This window comes from Triticum dicoccoides, chromosome 4A (genome assembly GCF_002162155.2).
Source record: "Triticum dicoccoides isolate Atlit2015 ecotype Zavitan chromosome 4A, WEW_v2.0, whole genome shotgun sequence".
Lineage (NCBI taxonomy): Eukaryota > Viridiplantae > Streptophyta > Magnoliopsida > Poales > Poaceae > Triticum > Triticum dicoccoides.
In genome coordinates, this window is record NC_041386.1 from 11,710,778 (window position 1) to 11,733,610 (window position 22,833).

The following is a 22,833-nucleotide window of genomic DNA, read 5'->3' on the forward strand; positions in this document are numbered from 1 at the left end:
TTTGGATCTCAATACAATGTTCTCCCCCTCTCTTGTGGAGATCTATTCGATGTAATCTTCTTTTTGCGGTGTGTTTGTTGAGACCGATGAATTGTGGGTTTATGATCCAGATTATCTATGAACAATATTTGAATCTTCTCTGAATTCTTTTATGTATGATTGGTTATCTTTGCAAGTCTCTTCGAATTATTAGTTTGGTTTGGCCTACTAGATTGATCTTTCTTGCAATGGGAGAAGTGCTTAGCTTTGGGTTCAATCTTGCGTTGTCCTTTGCCAGTGACAGTAGGGGCAGCAAGGCACGTATTGTATTGTTGCCATCGAGGATAATAAGATGAGTTTTTTTTATCATATTGCATGAATTTATCCCTCTACATCATGTCATCTTGCTTAAGGCGTTACTCTGTTTTCATGAACTTAATACTCTAGATGCATGCTGGATAGCGGTCGATGAGTGGAGTAATAGTAGTAGATGCTGGCAGGAGTCGGTCTACTTGTCTCGGACGTGATGCCTATATACATGATCATACCTAGATATTCTCATAACTATGCTCAATTCTGTTAATTGCTCAACAGTAATTCGTTCACCCACCGTAAAATACTTATGCTCTTGAGAGAAGCCACTAGTGAAACCTATGGCCCCCGGGTCTATCCTCATCATATTAATCTTCCAATACTTAGTTATTTCCTTTCCTTTTTACTTTGCTTTTATTTTACTTTGCATCTTTATCATAAAAATACCAAAAATATTATCTTATCATATCTATCAGATCTCACTCTCGTAAGTGACCGTGAAGGGATTGAAAACCCCTTATCGTGTTGGTTGCGAGGAGTTATTTGTTTTGTGCAGGTACGAGGGACTCGCGCGTAGCCTCCTACTGGATTGATACCTTGGTTCTCAAAAACTAAGGGAAATACTTACGCTACTTTGCTGCATCACCCTTTCCTCTTCAAGGGAAAACCAACGCAGTGCTCAAGAGGTAGCAACGCACGGTGTTGGGTAACGTTGCAGAAAACAAAAAATTTCCTACGGTTTCACCAAGATCCATCTAGAAGTTCATCTAGCAACGAGTGATCGGATTGCATCTACATACCTTTCTAGATCACGCGCGGAAGCGTTCAAAGAACAGGGATGAGGAAGGCGTACTTGATGTGATCCAAATCACCGGAGATCCTAGCGCCGAACGGACGGCACCTCCGCGTTCAACACATGTACGGTCAGCGTAACGTCTCCTTCTTCTTGATCCAGCAAGGGGGAAGGAGAGGTTGAGGAAGATGGCGCCAACAGCAGCACGGCAGCGTGGTGGTGGTGGAGCTGCAGTACTCCGGCAGGGCTTCGCCAAGCACTATGGAGGAGGAGGATGTGTTGGAGAGGGAGAGGGAGGCACCAAAGATGTGTTATGAGAGGCCCTCCTTCCCCCACTATATATAGGGAGTCCAAGGGGTGGGCCGGCCCTAGGAGATCCAATCTCCTAGGGGGGGTGCGGCCAAGGGAGGAATCCCTCCTCCCCAAGGCACCTAGGAGGTGTCTTCCCCCTTTGGGACTCTTCCCTTCCTTGAACCCTAGGCGCATGGGCCTCTTGGGGCTGGTTCCCTTGGCCCATATAGGCCAAGGCGCACCCCCTACAGCCCATGTGGCCCCCGGGGGCAGGTGGCCCCACCCGATGGACCCCCGGGACCCTTCCGGTGGTCCCGGTACAATACCGGTGACCCCGAAACTTGTACCGATGCCCGAAATAGCACTTCCTATATATAATTTTTTACCTCCGGACCATTCCGGAACTCCTCGTGACGTCCGGGATCTCATCCGAGACTCCGAACAACATTCGGGTTACTGCATATACATATCCCTACAACCCTAGCGTCACCAAACCTTAAGTGTGTAGACCCTACGGGTTCGGGAGACATGTAGACATGACCGAGACGACTCTCCGGCCAATAACCAACAGCGGGATCTGGATACCCATGTTGGCTCCCACATGCTCCTCGATGATCTCATCGGATGAACCACGATGTCGAGGATTCAAGCAACCCCGTATACAATTCCCTTTGTCAATCGGTATGTTACTTGCCCGAGATCCGATCGTCGGTATCCCAATACCTCGTTCAATCTCGTTACCGGCAAGTCACTTTACTCGTACCGTGATGCATGATCCCGTGACCAGACACTTGGTCACTTTGAGCTCATTATGATGATGCATTACCGAGTGGGCCCAGTGATACCTCTCCATCATACGGAGTGACAAATCCCAGTCTTGATCCGTGTCAACCCAACAGACACTTTCGGAGATACCCGTAGTATACCTTTATAGTCACCCAGTTACGTTGTGACGTTTGGTACACCCAAAGCACTCCTACGGTATCCGGGAGTTACACGATCTCATGGTCTAAGGAAAAGATACTTGACATTGGAAAACTCTAGCAAACGAACTATACGATCTCATGCTATGTTTAGAATTGGGTCTTGTCCATCACATCATTCTCCTAATGATGTGATCTCGTTATCAATGACATCCAATGTCCATAGTCAGGAAACCATGACTATCTGTTGATCAATGAGCTAGTCAACTAGAGGCTTACTAGGGACATGTTGGTGTCTATTATTCACACATGTATTATGATTTCCGGACAACACAATTATAGCATGAATAAAAGACAATTGTCATGAACAAGGAAATATAATAATAATGCTTTTATTATTGCCTCTAGGGCATATTTCCAACAGTCTCCCACTTGCACTAGAGTCAATAATCTAGTTACATTGTGATGAATCGAACACGCATGGAATTCTGGTGTTGATCATGTTTTGCTCTAGGGAGAGGTTTAGTCAACGGATCTGCTACATTCAGGTCCGTATGTACTTTACAAATATCTATGTCTCCATCTTGAACATTTTCACGAATGGAGTTGAAGCGGCGCTTGATGTGCCTTGTCTTCTTGTGAAACCTGGGCTCCTTGGCGAGAGCAATAGCTCCAGTGTTGTCACAGAAAAGCTTGATCGGCCCCGACGCATTGGGTATGACTCCTAGGTCGGTGATGAACTCCTTCACCCAAATTGCTTCATGCGCTGCCTCTGAGGCTGCCATGTATTACGCTTCACATGTAGATCCCGCCACGACGCTCTGCTTGCAACTGCACCAGCTTACTGCCCCACCATTCAAAATATACACGTATCCGGTTTGTGACTTTGAGTCATCCAGATCTGTGTCGAAGCTAGCATCGACGTAACCCTTTACGACGAGCTCTTCGTCACCTCCATAAATGAGAAACATTTCCTTAGTCCTTTTCAGGTACTTCAGGATATTCTTGACCGCTGTCCAGTGTCCCTTGCCGGGATTACTTTGGTACCTTCCTACCAAACTTACGACAAGGTTTACATCAGGTCTGGTACACAGCATGGCATACATAATAGAACCTATGGCTGAGGCATAGGGGATGACACTCATCTCTTCTATATCTTCAGCCGTGGTTGGACATTGAGCTGAGCTCAATTTCACACCTTGTAACATAGGCAAGAACCCTTCTTAGACTGATCCATATTGAACTTCTTCAATATCTTATCAAGGTATGTGCTTTGTGAAAGACCTATGAGGCGTCTTGATCTATCTCTGTAGATCTTGATGCCTAATATATAAGCAGCTTCTCCAAGGTCCTTCATTGAAAAACTCTTATTCAAGTAGGCCTTAATGCTGTCCAAGAGTTCTATATCATTTCCCATCAAAAGTATGTCATCTACATATAATATGAGAAATGCTACAGAGCTCCCACTCACTTTCTTGTAAACACAGGCTTCTCCATAAGTCTGTGTAAACCCAAATGCTTTGATCATCTCATCAAAGCGAATGTTCCAACTCCGAGATGCTTGAGCCCATAAATCGACCGTTGGAGCTTGCACACCTTGTTAGCATTCTTAGGATCGACAAAACCTTTCGGCTGCATCATATACAATTCTTCCTTAAGGAAACCATTAAGGAATGTCGTTTTGACGTCCATTTGCCATATTTCATAATCATAGAATGCGGCAATTGCTAACATGATTCGTACGGACTTTAGCTTCGCTACCGGTGAGAAAGTCTCATCATAGTCAACCCCTTGAACTTGTCGATAACCCTTAGCGACAAGCCGAGCTTTATAGATGGTCACATTACCATCCGCGTCTGTCTTCTTCTTAAAGATCCATTTATTTTCTATGGCTCGCCGCTCAACAGGCAAGTCAGTCAAAGTCCATACTTCATTTTCATACATGGATCCTATCTCGGATTTCATGGCCTCTAGCCATTTGTTGGAATCCGGGCCCGCCATCGCTTCTTCATAGTTCGAAGGTTCACCGTTGTCTAACAACATGATTTCCAAGACAGGGTTGCCGTACCACTCTGGTGTGGAACGTGTCCTTGTGGACCTTCGAATTTCAGTAGGAGCTTGATCAGAAGTATCTTGATCATCATCATTAACTTCCTCTCTTGTCGGTGCAGGCACCTCAGAAACATTTTCTTGAGTTGCGCCATTTTCCGGTTCAAGAGGTAATACTTCATCAAGGTCTACTTTCGTCCCACTTACTTCTTTCGAGAGAAACTCTTTCTCTAGAAAGGATCCATTCTTGGCAACAAAGATCTTGCCTTCAGATCTGAGGTAGAAGGTATACCCAATAGTTTCTTTAGGGTATCCTATGAAGACGCATTTTTCCGATTTGGCTTCGAGCTTTTCAGGTTGAAGTTTCTTGACATAAGCACCGCATCCCCAAACTTTTAGAAACGACAGCTTAGGTTTCTTCCCAAACCATAATTCATATGGTGTCGTCTCAATGGATTTCGACGGAGCCCTATTTAAAGTGAATGCGGCAGTCTCTAAAGCATAGCCCCAAAAGGATAGCGGTAAATCGGTAAGAGACATCATAGATCGCACCATATCTAATAGAGTGCGATTACGACGTTCGGACACACCGTTTCGCTGAGGTGTTCCAGGCGGCGTGAGTTGTGAAACTATTCCACATTTTCTTAAGTGTGTGCCAAACTCGTGACTCAAGTATTCTCCTCCACGATCTGATCGCAGGAACTTGATTTTCCTGTCACGTTGATTCTCAACCTCACTCTGAAATTCCTTGAACTTTTCAAAGGTTTCAGACTTGTGTTTCATTAAGTAGACATACCCATATCTACTCAAGTCATCAGTGAGGGTGAGAACATAACGATAGCCACCGCGAGCCTCAACACTCATTGGACCGCACACATTAGTATGTATGATTTCCAATAAGTTGGTTGCTCGCTCCATTGTTCCTGAGAACGGAGTCTTGGTCATTTTACCCATGAGGCATGGTTCGCACGTGTCAAATGATTCGTAATCAAGAGACTCTAAAAGTCCATCAGCATGGAGATTCTTCATGCATTTGACACCTATGTGATCAAGGCGGCAGTGCCACAAGTATGTGGGACTATCATTATCAATCTTACATCTTTTGGTACTCACACTATGAACATGTGTAGCATTACGCTCGAGATTCATTAAGAATAAACCATTCACCATCGGAGCATGACCATAAAACATATCTCTCATATAAATAGAACAACCATTATTCTCGGATTTAAATGAGTAGCCATCTCGAATTAAATGAGATCCTGATACAATGTTCATGCTCAAAGCTGGCACTAAATAACAATTATTAAGGTTTAAAACTAATCCCGAAGGCAAATGTAGAGGCAGTGTGCCGACGGCGATCACATTGACCTTGGAACCATTCCCGACGCGCATCGTCACCTCGTCCTTTGCCAGTCTTCGCTTATTCTGCAGCTCCTGCTTTGAGTTAGAAATATGAGCAACCGCACCGGTATCAAATACCCATGAGCTACTACGAATACTGGTAAGGTACACATCAATTACATGTATATCACATATACCTTTTGTTTTGCCATCCTTCTTGTCCGCTAAATATTTGGGGTAGTTCCGCTTCCAGTGACCACTTCCCTTGCAATAAAAGCACTCAGTCTCGGGCTTGGGTCCATTCTTTGGCTTCTTCCCGGCAGCTTGCTTGCCGGGCGCGGCAACTCCCTTGCCGTCCTTCTTGAAGGCGTTCTTACCCTTGCCCTTCTTGAACTTAGTGGTTTTATTCACCATCAACACTTGATGTTCCTTTTTGACTTCTACCTCTGCTGATTTCAGCATTGCAAATACCTCAGGAATGGTCTTTTCCATCCCCTGCATATTGAAGTTCATCACAAAGCTCTTGTAGATTGGTGGAAGCGACTGGAGGATTCTGTCAATGACCGCGTCATCCGGGAGATTAACTCCCAGCTGAGTCAATCGGTTATGTAACCCAGACATTGTGAGTATGTGCTCACTGACAGAACTATTTTCCTCCATCTTACAGCTGAAGAACTTGTCGGAGACTTCATATCTCTCGACTCGGGCATGAGCTTGGAAAACCATTTTCAGCTCTTCGAACATCTCGTATGCTCCGTGTATCTCAAAACGTTTTTGGAGCCCCGATTCTAAGCTGTAAAGCATGCCGCACTGAACGAGGAAGTAATCATCAGCACGTGTCTGCCAAGCGTTCATAACATCTTGGTTCTGTGGGACGGGTGCGTTACCTAGCGGTGCTTGTAGGACATAATCTTTCTTGGCAGCTATGAGGATGATCCTCAGATTCCGGACCCAGTCCGTATAGTTGCTGCCATCGTCCTTTAGCTTGGTTTTCTCTAGGAACGCGTTGAAGTTGAGGACAACGTTGGCCATTTGATCTACAAGACATATTGTAAAGATTTTAGACTAAGTTCATGATAATTAAGTTCATCTAATCAAATTATTTAATGAACTCCCACTCAGATGGACATCCCTCCAGTCATCTAAGTATAACATGATCCGAGTTAACTAGGCCGTGTCCGATCATCACGTGAGACGGACTAGTCAACATCGGTGAACATCTTCATGTTGATCGTATCTTCTATACGACTCATGCTCGACCTTTCAGTCTTCTGTGTTCCGAGGCCATGTCTGTACATGCTAGGCTCGTCAAGTCAACCTAAGTGTTTGCATGTGTAAATCTGTCTTACAGCCGTTGTATGTGAACGTTAGAATCTAACACCCGATCATCACGTGGTGCTTCGAAACAACATACTGTCGCAACGGTGCACAGTTAGGGGGAACACTTTCTTGAAATTATTATGAGGGATCATCTTATTTACTACCGTCGTTCTAAGTAAACAAGATGCAAAACATGATAAACATCACATGCAATCAAATAATAATAGTGACATGATATGGCCAATATCACATAGCTCCTTTGATCTCCATCTTGGGGCTCCATGATCATCTTGTCACCAGCATGACACCATGATCTCCATCATCATGATCTCCATCATTGTGTCTCCATGAAGTTGCTCGCCAACTATTACTTCTACTACTATGGCTAACGCGTTTAGCAATAAAGTAAAGTAATTTACATGGCGTTTCTCAATGACACGCAGGTCATACAAAATAAAGACAACTGTTATGGCTCCTGCCGGTTGTCATACTCATCGACATGCAAGTCGTGATTCCTATTACAATAGCATGAACATCTCATACATCACATATATATCATTCATCATTCATCACAACTTTGGCCATATCATATCACAAAGCACTTGCTGCAAAAACAAGTTAGACGTCCTCTAATTGTTGTTGCATGTTTTACGTGGCTGAAGTAGGGTTCTAGCAAGAATGTTTTCTTACCTACGTGAAAGCCACAACGTGATTTGTCAACTTCTATTTACCCTTCATAAGGACCCTTTTCATCGAATCCGCTCCAACTAAAGTGGGAGAGACAGACACCTGCCAGCCACCTTATGCAACTTGTGCATGTTAGTCGGTGAAACCGGTCTCACGTAAGCGTACGTGTAAGGTTGGTCCGGGCCGCTTCATCCCACAATACCGTTGAAGCAAGATAAGACTAGTAGCGGCAAGAGAGTTGACAACATCAACGTCCACAACAAATTGTGTTCTACTCGTGCAAGAGAACTACGCATAGACCTAGCTCATGATGCCACTGTTGGGTAACGTTGCAGAAAACAAAAAATTTCCTACGGTTTCACCAAGATCCATCTAGGAGTTCATCTAGCAACGAGTGATTGGACTGCATCTACATACCTTTGTAGATCACGCGCGGAAGCGTTCAAAGAACGGGGATGAGGAAGGCGTACTCGATGTGATCCAAATCACCGGAGATCCTAGCGCCGTACGGACGGCACCTCCGCGTTCAACACATGTACGGTCAGCGTAACGTCTCCTTCTTCTTGATCCAGCAAGGGGGAAGGAGAGGTTGAGGAAGATGGCTCCAACAGCAGCACGACGGCATGGTGGTGGTGGAACTGCAGTACTCCGGCAGGGCTTCGCCAAGCACTATGGAGGAGGAGGATGTGTTGGAGAGGGAGAGGGAGGCACCAAAGATGTGTTATGAGAGGCCCTCCTTCCCCCACTATATATAGGGAGTCCAAGGGGGGGGGCGCCGGCCCTAGGAGATCCAATCTCCTAGGGGGGGTGTGGCCAAGGGAGGAATCCCTCCTCCCCAAGGCACCTAGGAGGTGCCTTCCCCCTTTGGGACTCTTCCCTTCCTTGAACCCTAGGCGCATGGGCCTCTTGGGGCTGGTGCCCTTGGCCCATATAGGCCAAGGCGCACCCCCTACAGCCCATGTGGCCCCCGGGGGCAGGTGGCCCCACCCGGTGGACCCCCGGGACCCTTCCGGTGGTCCCGGTACAATACCGGTGACCCCGAAACTTGTCCGAATGCCCGAAATAGCACTTCCTATATATAATTCTTTACCTCCGGACCATTCCGGAACTCCTCGTGACGTCCGGGATCTCATCCGGGACTCCAAACAACATTCGGGTTACTGCATATACATATCCCTACAACCCTAGCGTCACCGAACCTTAAGTGTGTAGACCCTACGGGTTCGGGAGACATGTAGACATGACCGAGACGACTCTCCGGCCAATAACCAACAGCGGGATCTGGATACCCATGTTGGCTCCCACATGCTCCTCGATGATCTCATCGGATGAACCACGATGTCGAGGATTCAAGCAACCCCGTATACAATTCCCTTTGTCAATCGGTATGTTACTTGCCCGAGATCCGATCGTCGGTATCCCAATACCTCGTTCAATCTCGTTACCGGCAAGTCACTTTACTCGTACCGTGATGCATGATCCCGTGACCAGACACTTGGTCACTTTGAGCTCATTATGATGATGCATTACTGAGTGGGCCCAGTGATACCTCTCCGTCATACGGAGTGACAAATCCCAGTCTTGATCCGTGTCAACCCAACAGACACTTTCGGAGATAGCCGTAGTATACCTTTATAGTCACCCAGTTACGTTGTGACGTTTGGTACACCCAAAGCACTCCTACGGTATCCGGGAGTTACACGATCTCATGGTCTAAGGAAAAGATACTTGACATTGGAAAACTCTAGCAAACGAACTATATGATCTCATGCTATGTTTAGGATTGGGTCTTGTCCATCACATCATTCTCCTAATGATGTGATCTCGTTATCAATGACATCCAATGTCCATAGTCAGGAAACCATGACTATCTGTTGATCAACGAGCTAGTCAACTAGAGGCTTACTAGGGACATGTTGGTGTCTATTATTCACACATGTATTACGATTTCCGGACAACACAATTATAGTATGAATAAAAGACAATTATCATGAACAAGGAAATATAATAATAATGCTTTTATTATTGCCTCTAGGGCATATTTCTAACACATGGCACCTCCGGGTTTTGCACATGTTCAACTCGATGATGTCCTCGCCTTCATGATCCAGCAATATGGGCGAAGTAGTAGATGAGTTCCGGCAGCACGACGGTGTGGTGACGGTGTTGGTGAAGAACAATCTCCGCAGGGCTTCGCCTAAGCACTATGACAACTATGACGGAGGATAAACTAGAGGGGACGGGGTTGCCAGCACACGGCTTGGTGTTTCTTGATGTGTCTTTCGTGCTAGCCCTGCCCCTCTATTTATATGTTGAGCCTTGGGGTCGAAACTTGGAGCAAAAGCCTCCTCAAAGTCAGTTTTGCCCGAAAAGCAAGAGTCCCACTCGGACTCCAGGACTAAGCGCCACAGTCCTTGGTGTGTGGCCCAGACGCCATGGGCCTCGGCATCTGGCCCAGTGCCAGACGCTAGGGTCTCCGGCGTTTGGCCCCCTGGCCTCCGCAAAACTCCTTTTGCACCGACTTATAGCCCCGTGGGCCTGACCCCTTGGCCTAACCATATCATCCAATATATGAATCTTTACCTCCGTACCATTCCGGAGCTCCTCCTCATGTCCGTGATCTCATCCGGGACTCCGAATAACATTCGGTCACCAACATACATAACTCATATAAATACTATATCGTCAACGAACGTTTAAGCATGCGGACCCTACGGGTTCGAGAACTATGTAGACATGACCGAGACACCTCTCTGGTCAATAACCAATAGCGGAACCTGGATGCCCATATTGGCTCGTACATATTCTACGAAGATCTTTATCGGTCAAACTACATAACAACATACGTTGTTCCCTTTGTCATCGGCATGTTACTTGCCCGAGATTCGATCGTTGGTATCTCAATACCTAGTTTAGTCTTGTTACCGTCAAGTCTCTTTACTCGTTCCGTAATACATCATCCTGCAACTAACTCAATAGTTACAATGCTTGCAAGGCTTATAGTGATGTGTATTACCGAGTGGGCCCAGAGATACCTCTCGGCAATCGGAGTGACAAATCCTAATCTCGAAATACGCCAACTCAACAAGTACCTTTGGAGACACCTGTAGAGCACCTTTATAATCACCCAGTTACATTGTGACGTTTGGTAGCACACAAAGTGTTCCTCCGGTAAACGGGAGTTGCATAATCTCATAGTCATAGGAACATGTATAAGTCATGAAGAAAGCAATAGCAACATACTAAATGATCAAGTGCTAAGCTAACGGAATGGGTCAAGTCAATCACATCATTCTCCTAATGATGTGATCCCATTAATCAAATGACAACTCATGTCTACGGCTAGGAAACTTAACCATCTTTGATTCAACGAGCTAGTCAAGTAGAGGCATACTAGTGACACTTAGTTTGTCTATATATTCACACATGTACTAAGTTTCCGGTTAATAAAATTCTAGCATGAATAATAAACATTTATCATGATATAAGGAAATATAAATAACAACTTTATTATTTCCTCTAGGGCATATTTCCTTTACCAGTTGCCGATAACTGTGTTACAAAACATGATCATCTCATACAACAATTTATATAATCATGTCTTGACCATATCACATCACAACATACCCTGCAAAAACAAGTTAGACGTCCTCTACTTTGTTGTTGCAAGTTTTACGTGGCTGCTACGGGCTTAGCAAGAACTGTTCTTACCTGTGGCATAAAAACCACAACTTGGTATAGTGATTGATTTTTGATCTTCAGAAAGAAACCTGTTCATTGAATCTGATTCAACTAAAGTTGAAGAAACAGACACCGCCAACCACCTGTGTGCAAAGCACGTCGGTATAACCAGTCTCATGAACACGGTCATGTAATGTCGGTCCGGGCCGCTTCATCCAACAATACCGCCAAATCAAGAAACAACTAGTGACGGCAAGCAATATGTATATACCCACACCACAACTCCTTTGTGTTCTACTCGTGCATATAACATCTATGCATAGACCTGACTCGAATGCCACTGTTGGGGAACGTAGTATTTCAAAAAATTCCTACGATCATGCAAGATCTATCTAGGAGAAGCATGGAAATGAGCCGGGATAGTGAGTCCATGTACCCTCATAGACCGAAAGCGGAAGCATTTAGTAACGTGGTTGATGTAGTCAAACGTCTTCGTGATCCAACCGATGCAAGTACCGAACGCACGGCTGATGACCCACAAGTATATGGGATCTATCGTAGTCCTTTCGATAAGTAAGAGTGTCAAACCCAACGAGGAGCAGAAGGAAATGATAAGCGGTTTTCAGCAAGGTATTCTCTGTAAGCACTGAAATTATCGGTAACAGATAGTTTTGTGATAAGGTAATTAGTAATGAGTAGCAAGTAATAAAAGTAAATAAGGTGCAGCAAGATGGCCCAATCCTTTTTGTAGCAAAGGACAAGCCTGGACAAACTCTTATATAGAGAAAAGCGCTCCTGAGGAAACATGGGAATTATCATCAAGCTAGTTTTCATCACGATCATGATTTGCGTTCGGTACTTTGATAATCTGATATATGGGTGGACCGGTGCTTGGGTACTGTCCTTACTTGGACAAGCATCCCACTTATGATTAACCCCTATTGCAAGCATCCGCAACTACAAAAAAAGTATTAAGGTAAACCTAACCATAGCACATGAAACATATGGATCCAAATCAGCCCCTTACGCAGCAACGCATAAACTAGGGTTTAAGCTTCTGTCACTCTAGCAACCATCATCTACTTATTACTTCCCAATGCCTCCCTCTAGGCCCAAACAATGGTGAAGTGTCATGTAGTCGACGTTCACATGATACCGCTAGAGGTATGACAACATACATCTCATGAAAATATCAAACGAATACCAAACTCACATGACTACTAATAGCAAGACTTCTCCCATGTCCTTAGGAACAAACGTAACTACTCACAAAGCATATTCATGTTCATAATCAGAGGGGTATTAATATGCATAATGCATCTGAACATATCCACCAAGTAAACCAATTAGCATCAACTACAATGAGTAATCAACACTACTAGCATCCCACAGGTACCAATCTGAGGTTAGGATACAAAGATTGGATACAAGAGATGAACTAGGGTTTGAGATAAGATGGTGTTGGTGAAGATGTTGGTGGAGATTGACCCCCTCCCGATGAGAGGATCGTTGGTTGTGACGATGGTGATGATTTCCCCCTCCCGGAGGGAAGTTTCCCCGACAGAACAGCTCCGCTAGAGCCCTAGATTGGTTCTGCCAAGGTTCCACCTCGTGGCGGCGAAGTCTCGTCCCGGAAGCTTGCTTATGATTTTTTCCTCGACGAAAGACTCCATATAGCAGAAGATGGGCATCAGAGGGCCACCAGGAGGCCCACGAGGCAGGGGGCACGCCCCCCACCCTCGTGGCCAGGGTGTGGCCCCCCTCTGGAACTTCTTGCGCTCAGTATTTTTTATATATTCTGGAAATAGCTTCCGTGAAGTTTCAGGACTTTTGGAGCTGTGCAGAATAGGTCTCTCATATTTGCTCCTTTTCTAGCCCAGAATCCCAGCTGACGACATTCTCCCTCTTTATGTAAACCTTGTAAAATAAGAGAGAATAGGCATAAATATTGTGAAATAATGTGTAATAATAGCCCATAATGCAATAAATATTGATATAAAAGCATGATGCAAAATGGACATATGAAATCCCCCAAGCTTAGACCTCACTTGTCCTCAAGCGAAAGCCAAAATCGAAAAATATGTCCACATGTTCAGAGATAGAGGTGTCGATAAAAATAAAATACGAACATGAGGGAATCATGATCATTCTTAGAACATCAACATATATATATATATTGCCATATGATCTCTTATGCTAAAATAACAATGCAATCACAATTTCAAGTATGAATCATAAACTTCGTTGAGAACCAACAAACTCTAATCTCGGTCATTGAGGCAATTGCAATTTATCATAACATAGGAAAGAGTCAATATAAGAGCTTTTCAGCAAATCCACATACTCAACCATCTTTTAGTCTTTCACAATTGCTAACACTAATGCAATATTTATGGATATGAAATTTTAATCGGACACAGAGAAAGATAGGGGCTTATAGTTTTGCCTCCCAATGTTTTACCTCAAGGGTAATGTCAACAATAATAGTTCATGACGACTCACATCCAATTAGCTATATATATCAGGATCTTTCCAACACATTGTGCTTGCCAAAGGATAAAATGTAAAAAGGAAAGGTGAAGATCACCATGACTCTTATGTAAGGTAGAAGCTAAAGGTAAAAGATAGGCCTTTCGCAGAGGGAAACAAAGGTTGTCATGCGCTTTTATGGTTGGATGCATGAAATCTTAATGCAAAAGAACGTCACTTTATATTGCCACTTGTGATATGGACCTTTATTATGAAGTCCGTCGCTTTTATTTCTTCCATATCAGAAGATTGTATAAAGCTTATTTTCTCCGCACTAATAAGCCATACATATTTAGAGATCAATTTCTTTTTATTGCTTGCACCGATGACAACTTACTTGAAGGATCTTACTCAATCCATAGGTAGATATGGTGGACTCTCATGGCAAAACTGGGTTTAGGGATATTTGGAAGCACAAGTAGTATCTCTACTTGGTGCGAAGAAATTGGCTAGCATGAGAAGGAAAGGCAAGCTCAACATGTTGGATGATCCATGACAATATAATTTATCTCAGATGGAAGAAAACGTAATCCATTACGTTGTCTTCCTTGTCCATCGTCAACTCTTAGCATGTCATACTTTAATGAGTGCTCACAATCATAAAAGATGTCCAAGATAGTATATTTATATGTGAACCTCTCTTTCTTTATTACTTCCTATTAATTGCAATGATGACCAAAACTATGTTTGTCAACTCTCAACAACTTTTATTCATCATACTCTTTATATGCAAGCTCATTACTCTCCATAAGATCCATATGATCTCTTTGTTTCTTTTTTTATCTTTTATTTTATTTAATTCCCTCAAGATCATAATAAAATAATCAAGCCCTTGACTCAACACTAATCTTTATTATATAGCTCACGGACTCGATTACATAGAGGGATCATAAAGCAGAAACTCACAACTAGATCATACTAAAACTTTATTCTACTGGATCAAGATATTACTAAAAGGATCGAACTAAGAAAAACGGTAAAGATAAAAGTGATGGTGATGCGATACAGGGGCACTCCCCCAAGCTTGGCAGTTGCCAAGGGGAGTGCCCACACCCGTGTGATTATGTCTCCTTCTTCGGGGGTGGTGATGTGATATTCTTGGCGATGATGCCCCTCAGGATACAATTCTCTTCCTCGAGCTTATTGACTTGCTGTCTGAGGTTCATTATTTCGTTACAGAGCTTGCCAGTGATGGCTAAAGCTCCCTTCACCCAAGGATGTTTCATAGCTGCGGGAGAACAAGTAACACTCCTTTTCATATTTTCATAAGAAAGAAATCTAACATTGGAAGGGATAACCGAGTTTGGAATAGCTGAGCTATGTGGTTCCCCCATCATGAATCCTACCCGCAAAAGAGAAGTAATTGCTTGATCCTCCTCCATGGCATCTATCCTTTTCAAGTCAGCTTCCATCTGTTCCTCCGTTGAGGGCCCAAAGTGATAGGCATCACTGTTTGCCCCTGGACCTGGTGTCAGATGAGACACCCGACTCTCCCCGACTAACTCTTGAGAAGATATCTTGCTCTAATCTGTGGCAGAAATAGCTTGAAATAAAGATAGGAGATATTTGCGTGATACGGTGGTTAAAACCTTTGGGAGATTATATAGTGAATTTTTACCGACCAAAAGAAGTATCGTGCAAGAAAATGGAGTCCGGAGAGCGCACGAGGTGCCCATGAGGCAGGGGGGCGCGCCCAGGGAGGTAGGACGCGCCTCCCACCCTCGTGGGAGCCTCGTGTCATTTCCGGACTGCTTCTTATTTTTCTATTTTTCTAAATATTCCAAAACGAAGAAATATTGTCATTAGAACTGTTTTGGAGTCAGTTTACTTACCGTACCACGTACCTATTCCTTTTCGGAGTCTGAAACGTTCCGAAAAGTGCCCCTTATGTATTCCTCCGGGGTTATGGTTTCAATAATATTAGTTTCAACATTTATAGGATTACTTGAGATATAATGTTTAATTCTTTGACCGTTCACCACCTTCGGATTTGTGCCTTCAAAATTGTTGATTTTTATGGCGCCGGAACGATAGACCTCCTCGATAACGTAAGGACCTTCCCATTTAGAGAGAAGTTTGCCTGCAAAAAATCTTAAACGAGAGTTTTATAGCAATACATAATCACCTACATTGAACTCACGCTTTTGTATCCTTTTATCATGCCATCTTTTAACCTTTTCTTTAAACAGCTTGGCATTTTCATAAGCCTGGGTTCTCCATTCATCACGTGACCTAATGTAAAATAACCTCTTATCACCGGCAAGTTTGAAATCATAATTGAGATCTTTAATGGCCCAATATGCCTTATGTTCTAGTTCGAGAGGTAAGTGACATGCTTTACCATAAACCATTTTATATGGAGACATACCCATAGGATTTTTATATGCAGTTCTAAGGCCCATAATGCATCATCAAGTTTCTTGGACCAATTCTTTCTAGATCTATTAACAATATATTGCAAAATTAATTTGAGCTCTCTGTTACTCAATTCTACTTGACCAGTAGACTGTGGGTGATAAGGAGATGCAATTCTATGATTAACGTCATACTTAGCAAGCATTTTACGAAAGGCACCATGAATAAAATGTGAACCACCATCAGTCATTAAATATCTAGGGACTCCAAACCTTGGGCAAATAACTTCTTTAAGCATCTTAATAGAGGTGTTATGATCAGCACTACTAGTTGGAATAGCTTCTACCCACTTAGTAACGTAATCAACATCAACTAAAATATGTGTATACCCATTAGAGGAAGGAAAGGGTCCCATATAATCAAAGCCCCAAACATCAAATGGTTCAATAACAAGTGAATAATTCATAGGCATTTCTTGACATCTACTAATATTACCAATTCTTTGACATTCATCACAAGACAAGACAAACTTACGGGCATCCTTGAAGAGAGTAGGCCAATAAAAACCGAATTGCAATACCTTGTGTGCAGTTCTATCTCCAGCATGGTGTCCTCCATAAGCCTCGGAGTGACATTTGCGTAGGATTTGTTCCTATTCATGCTCAGGTACACAACGTCTAATAATACCATCTACTCCTTCTTTATAAAGATGTGGGTCATCCCAAAAGTAATGTCTCAAATCATAGAAGAACCTTTTCTTTTGCTGGTATGTGAAACTAGGTGGTATAAATTTTAGCAACAATATAATTAGCATAATCAGCATACCATGGAGCAGTTCAAGAAGCATTTATGATATTTAATTGCTCATCAAGAAAGCTATCATCAATAGGTAGTGGGTCATCAAGAACATTTTCTAACCTAGACAAGTTGCCTGCAACGGGGTTCTCAGCTCCCTTTCTATCAATAATATGCAAATCAAACTCTTGTAGTAAGAGAACCCACCTAATAAGTCTAGGTTTAGCATCTTTCTTTTCCATAATATATTTAATAGCAGCATGATTAGTGTGAACAGATACTTTAGAATCAACAATATAAGGTCTGAACTTATCACAAGCAAATACAACGGCTAAGAATTCCTTTTCAGTGGTAGCATAATTTCTCTGCGCATTGTATAGAGTTTTACTAGCATATTGAATAACATTTAATTTCTTATCAACTCTTTGCCCTAGAACAGCACCTACATCATAATCACTAGCATCACACATAATTTCAAAGGGTAAATTCCAATCAGGTGGCTGAACAATAGGTGCAGAAATCAATGCTTTCTTAACTATTTCAAATGTTTCTACACAATCATCATCAAAGACAAAAGGAATATCTTTTTGTAATAGATTAGTCAGAGGCCGAGAAATTTTTGAGAAGTCCTTAATGAACCTCCTATAAAAACCGGGGTGACCGAGGAAGCTTCTTATACCTTTAATGTCCTTGGGACACGACATCTTTTCAATAGCATCAACTTTAGCTTTATCAACTTCAATACCTCTTTCTGAAATTTTATGCCCCAAGACAATACCTTCATTAACCATAAAGTGGCATTTCTCCCAATCAGAACAAGATTAGTTTCTTCACATCTCTGCAAAACTCGATCAAGGTTTCTTAAGCTATCATGAAAAGAGGATCCATAAATGGAGAAATCATCCATGAATACCTCACATATCTTTTCACAAAAGTCAGAGAATATAGCCATCATGCACCTTTGAAAGGTAGCAGGTGCATTACATAAACCAAAAGGCATACGTCTATAAGCAAAAGTACCGAAAGGGCAAGTAAAAGTGGTCTTTGATTGGTCATCAGCTGACACAGGTATTTGAGAGAAGCCAGAGTAACCATCTAGAAAGCAAAAATGTGTATGTTTGGATAACCTTTCTAGCATTTGATCAATAAAAGGCAAAGGGTAATTATCTTTTTTAGTAGCCTTATTTAATTTGCGGAAGTCAATTACCATCCTATAACCCGTAATAATTCTTTGCGGGATCAATTCATCTTTATCATTAGGAACAATAGTAATACCTCCCTTCTTAGGGACACAATGGACAGGACTTACCCACTCACTATCAGCAACGGGATAAAATTATACGTGCCTCAAGGAGCTTTAATATTTCCTTTCTTACTACTTCTTTCATCTTAGGATTCAGCCGTCATTGGTGATCAATAACTGGTTTGGCGTATTCCTCCAAATTTATTTTGTGTTGACATAGAGTGGGACTAATGCCCTTAAGATCATCAAGAGTATATCCAATAGCAGCACGATGCTTCTTCAGAGTTTTCAATAATTTCTCTTCCTCCTTCTCTGAAAGGTTAGCACTAATAATAACAGGATATATTTTCTTTTCATCAAAATAAGCATATTTAAGAGTATCAGGTCATGGTTTAAGCTCAAACACGGGATCACCCTTGGGTGGAGGAGGATCCCCTAGGATTTCAATAGGCAAATTGTGTTTCAAAATAGGTCCCTGTTTAAAGAATACTTCATCTATTTCCCTTCTTTCATTCATGAACATATCATTTTCATGGTCTAGCAATATTGTTCTAATGGATCAGTAGGAGGTACGGCAATAGAAGCAAGACCAATAATTTCATATTTACTAGGCAATTCTTTATCATGGGGTTGTCTATGAAATTAAGAAAAATAAAACTCATGAGACATATCCCCTAAACCAACAGAAACAATATCCTTATTGTAGTCTATCTTAGCATTGACAGTATTCAAGAAGGGTCTACCAAATATAATGGGACAAAAGCTATCTTGAGGGGAACCAAGAATAAGAAAATCATCAGGGTATTTAACCTTCCCATACAAGACTTCAACGTCTCTAATAATCCCAATTGATGAAATAGTATCTCTATTAGCAAACTTAATGGTAACATCAATACCTTCTATCTCAGCTGGTTCAATATCATGCATAATTTCTTTGTATAAGGAAATAGGTATTGCACTAGCACTAGCACCCATATCACACAAGCCATGATAACAACGATCTCCTATTTTAACAGAAATAACAGGCATGCCTACGACATGTCTATGTTTATCTTTAGCACCAGGTTTAGCAATTCTAGCAGTCTCATCGCAGAAGTAAATAACCTGCCCATCAATATTAGCGACCAAGAGATCTTTAACCATAGCAACATTAGGTTCAACTTTAACTTGGTTAGGGGGTTTAGGTGTCTTAATATTACTTTTGTTGACCACAGTTGAAGCTTTAGCATGATTCTTTATTCTAACAGGGAAAGGTGGTTTCTCAACATAAGTAGTATGAACAATAGGATCATTATAAGTGATAGTCTTTTCTTCAACTTTAATAGGTGCAACTACGTTTACTTCAATGGGAGGATTATATTTAAACCACTTCTCCTTAGGGAGATCAACATGAGTAGCAAAGGATTCACAGAAAGAAGCTACTATCTCAGAGTCAAGTCCATATTTAGTGCTAAATTTACGGAAAACATCGGTATCCATAAAAGATTTAACACAATCAAACTTAGGTGTTATACCTGACTCTTCACCTTCGTCAAGATCCCAATCTTCAGAGTTGCGTTTAATTCTCTCCAAATAAATTCCATTTGTACTCAATAGTGTTCATCATAAAGGAACCAGCACAAGAAGTATCGAGCATGGAGCGATTGTTGTCAGAAAGCCGAGCATAAAATTTTTGAATAATCATTTCTCTTGAGAGCTCATGATTGGCGCATGAATATAACATTGACTTAATCCCCCCCCCCAAGCTTGAGTGATGCTTTATCCATCGCGAGGCCAAAAATTATATATATAATTACAATCACGATGAACAAGATGCATAGGATAAAACTTCTGATGAAATTCCAATTTCAATCGCTTGTAGTCCCATGATCCCATATCATCACATAGCATATACCATGTCAATGCATATCCCTTCAAAGATAAAGGGAAGACCTTCTTCTTGATAACATCATCGGGCATACCTGCAAGCTTAAATAATCCACAAACCTCATCCACATAGATTAAGTGTAAGTCGGGATGCAATGTTCCATCTCCTGCAAAAGGATTAGCTAGCAGTTTCTCTATCATACCCGAAGGAATTTCGAAGTAAACATTTTCATTTTCAGTAGGTTGAGTAGGTTGAGGAGCAACTATTTGCTCTACTGGTTGGGGTGAAGATACCCCGAACAAACCCCTCAAAGGATTACTTTCCATAGTAACAAGTGACAGTAAATTTCAGCACACTATATAAATTTTTTCCTTACCAAATTCCACCTACCAAAGGCGCTTCACTCCCCGGCAACGGCGTCAAAAAAGAGTCTTGATGACCCACAAGTCTAGGGGATCTATCATAGTCCTTTCGATAAGTAAGAGTGTCAAACCCAACGAGGAGCAGAAGGAAATGATAAGCGGTTTTCAGCAAGGTATTCTCTGTAAGCACTGAAATTATCGGTAACAGATAGTTTTGTGATAAGGTAATTAGTAACAAGTAGCAAGTAATAAAAGTAAATAAGGTGCAGCAAGATGGCCCAATCCTTTTTGTAGCAAAGGACAAGCCTGGGCAAACTCTTATATAGAGAAAAGTGCTCCCGAGGACAAATGGGAATTGTCGTCAAGCTAGTTTTCATCACGATCATATGATTCGCGTTCGGTACTTTGATAATTTGATATGTGGGTGGACCGATGCTTGGGTACTATCCTTACTTGGACAAGCATCCCACTTATGATTAACCCCTATTGCAAGCATCCGCAACTACAATAGAAGTATTAAGGTAAACCTAACCATAGCATGAAACATATGGATCCAAATCAGCCCCTTACGAAGCAACGCATAAACTAGGGTTTAAGCTTCTGTCACTCTAGCAACCCATCATCTACTCCCTCCGTCCCGAAAAACATGTCGCGGCGGCATTTTTGCAAAAAAAACCCTCTCATTTTTCCCGGCCAAACCCGCGCTCCTCGTCCTCCTCCTCCGACAGAAGCAGCAGCTGCGCTGCTCTCCGCCGCCACTGCTTCGCTGCTCCCGCCGCCGCAGCTCTCCCTTGCTCCCCCACTCTCCCGCCGCAGCTGCCTCTTGCTCCACCACCGCAGCTACCCTCGCATGCCTCCCCAAGCTCCCCCTTTCTCAAAAAAATCCTTGATTTGGATCCCATGTTAGTCCAACCCACAGCTACCGCCGCGCTCTGCTTCGGCTGCGTTGGAACCATCGTCGGAGAGCCCGCAGGCGCCGGATTCGGACCACCAACAACAACCTAAAGGCCGACGAGCAGCTGGGTGTCGTCCTCGCCATCGACGATGACGGTGACGCCGACACCGCGAAGCGAGGGTGAGATCCTCCAGTCGGCCAATGTCAAGAGCTTGCGGGCCTCCTCGCCGCCCCTGCCTTGTCGCGGGTTCGCCACACTGCAGCTCTTCTTGTCCATTTCTCCCTGGCTTGACTGGTTGCGGCGCGGGAGAAGCGGCCGCGCTCGCTGAGGGGGACGCCGTGCGAGCGGAGGCCCTCTTCACCAAGGTCCGTGCGTGCTTGCTCTGGTTCCTCTCTCGCCAAAACACCATGGACAAAACTGCAGCTCTCTGCTTGCTGTTCTGATTTAGAAATGACTGACTTGTTTGTGCTGCAGAGCATTGTCATTCACTGAATCATTCTTTTTAGCCGGCGGCCAATCTTTACATCTGTTTGGCCGCCAAGTACTCCATATGCCGGCGAGAATAGCGATTGGGGATACTGCCAGCGCCCCACTCACCCACCTCAGTCATGAACTCATGATGCATGCGAGTAAACTCTAGAAACCCAAATGTAACATTACCGTAGAAAACTGTTGGTCTAAATGTTCATGTATTATTTCAACTACCTGATCGCCAGTCGGCCTCCCATTTCTAAAGGATGGAAATGCGTGCAGAGATACACACATGGCGCATTAGCAGAACGTAAGAGTCTGAATTTCAAGATACAGGAGGAGAACTGATAGTTACTGAAGCCGATGGATCCACTGTCTGCGAAGGTATCATTCAGCAAATATGATGGCAGTGGAATTGCCATCCTTTATCTGGAATGTGGTTGTAGCCCACAAAGTCCAGCGACCCCTTCACCAGATCGGCCAGCTTCAGCGTGAACCTCGGCGTCCTTTCTCCGGCCCTCAATCTCGTCGTTTCCGAGTCATCGCCAAAGAATATAGGCAAACCTTTTGACACCACATCAGCAGTTGCAGTTTGTAGTTTAGAACCTTTCAGTTTGGAACATGACAGGCTAGCTCTGTTCATTGTCACTGTAATTTGAAAAGACTGACATGCTAGCTCTGTTCATTGTCACTGTAATTTGAAAAGACTGACAGGCTAACTCTGTTCTTGGCAATTCTTGATCAGATCAGTAATTTTATAGTTAATGGAGTTGGGTGAGTGAGGCGAGAATAGCGATTGGGGATACTACCGGCGCCCTCGCAGATGCCGAGGAAGCGATAAGGATAGGTCCCAAATTTCCTCAGGTAAATTGAACTCCCTGTCTTGTTCATAATATTAAATCCTTAGCTAGTTGTGGCGTATTCTTACGAATTGGA

General features: G+C 43.1%; 1 long non-coding RNA gene across 2 annotated transcripts; it reads left to right on the forward strand.

The window, feature by feature from the left end:
• The first annotated feature begins 21,333 nt into the window (after positions 1 to 21,333).
• LOC119288532 lies at positions 21,334 to 22,468 on the forward strand. Of its 2 annotated transcripts, none has more exons than XR_005141208.1 (3): positions 21,334 to 21,791; positions 21,901 to 22,055; positions 22,163 to 22,468. It is a non-coding gene; the product is annotated as an uncharacterized LOC119288532 (long non-coding RNA). The 2 variants fall into 2 exon arrangements; XR_005141209.1 differs by having other exon boundaries at positions 22,180 to 22,468.
• The last annotated feature ends 365 nt before the right edge of the window (positions 22,469 to 22,833 follow it).